We start from the raw sequence: 1,020 nt of genomic DNA on the forward strand, positions 1-1,020 counted from the left end.
GTTACTTACCCACTAGATGGCGCCATCTGTCAGTGCTGATCTTTGATTTTATCCTCCAATGCGTTTACTAAAGGCTCATCTCCCATTTATTCTATCATTGTAGTATTTCTGCCCTACATACACACTGTTTTAATGGATACTTTATTATTTTTCCAGCCAGAGTCTGAGATAGAGACAGATAAAAATGGATTTTTGCAGTATGATGGTAAGTGCATTAGCTTGTCAAACATTATACACTTGGTGCTCACTTTCCTTTTCACATTCAAAGAACTTTACTGTCTATGAAGACAGTCCTAAGATGTGTTTAAAGATAGTGCTGTACCTTAGAAACCTGCCTTATTTGGCTTCTGATTTATGTTCAACTTTTTAAATCAGTTAAATTCTTTTGCCAGTTTTATATTTAAAACTAAAAACATTGGCATGGTAGATTTTTCTTCGGAAGCTGGGCCAAGGTTGATTTGCTGTTTCTCTACTCATCTCTGCCCTGGGCTTACACAGCAACTGTACGTCCCACCCCCACCCCGCCCCACAGAGAATCTTGCCTGGACACCCTCTAAACTCCCCTCTCAGCTTTCCTCCCTGGTGGTCAAAACACTGGGTGGCTGTTTTTTCTTTTTACTGCTCAGAAAGGTTTGTATGTCTTTTTTTTCGATGGATTCACCTCATTCCATTTTCCCAAGACCACACTGTTTTGAAGCCAAAGGATACTAGTCCATCAGAAAATGTTTATTTTCCCATAGAAAATATCATGGTGATAGGATGTTATATTTAATGGTATTATTAACTTTTATAATTAACAAGATGATCATTGAGTGCTTATGCAAACTAGCAACAGAAGGAGCTCTCTTTAAAGGCATAAAGTATGTTCTTTATTTTAACTTTGATAACCCTGAAGGAAAAATGTTGTGTAATCAGTTCCTGCAGATACATGATAGTTTTAAGAAAGGCAAAATCCTTCCTTGACTCTCTGTTCTGTGTCTTGAACTGCAGCCAGGATTTTTTTTTTTTTTTTTTTTTACC

The 1,020-nt window shown here is 37.2% G+C and overlaps 1 protein-coding gene across 3 annotated transcripts in view; it reads left to right on the plus strand.

Moving 5' to 3' along the window:
• NMRK1 (nicotinamide riboside kinase 1) overlaps window positions 1–1,020 on the plus strand; it is a 31,747-nt gene that overhangs the window by 16,735 nt on the left and 13,992 nt on the right. The gene's annotated exons all lie outside the window — the stretch shown is intronic.

The sequence above is a fragment of the Galeopterus variegatus genome, unplaced genomic scaffold (genome assembly GCF_000696425.1).
Source record: "Galeopterus variegatus unplaced genomic scaffold, G_variegatus-3.0.2 Scaffold1891, whole genome shotgun sequence".
NCBI classification, from domain to species: domain Eukaryota; kingdom Metazoa; phylum Chordata; class Mammalia; order Dermoptera; family Cynocephalidae; genus Galeopterus; species Galeopterus variegatus.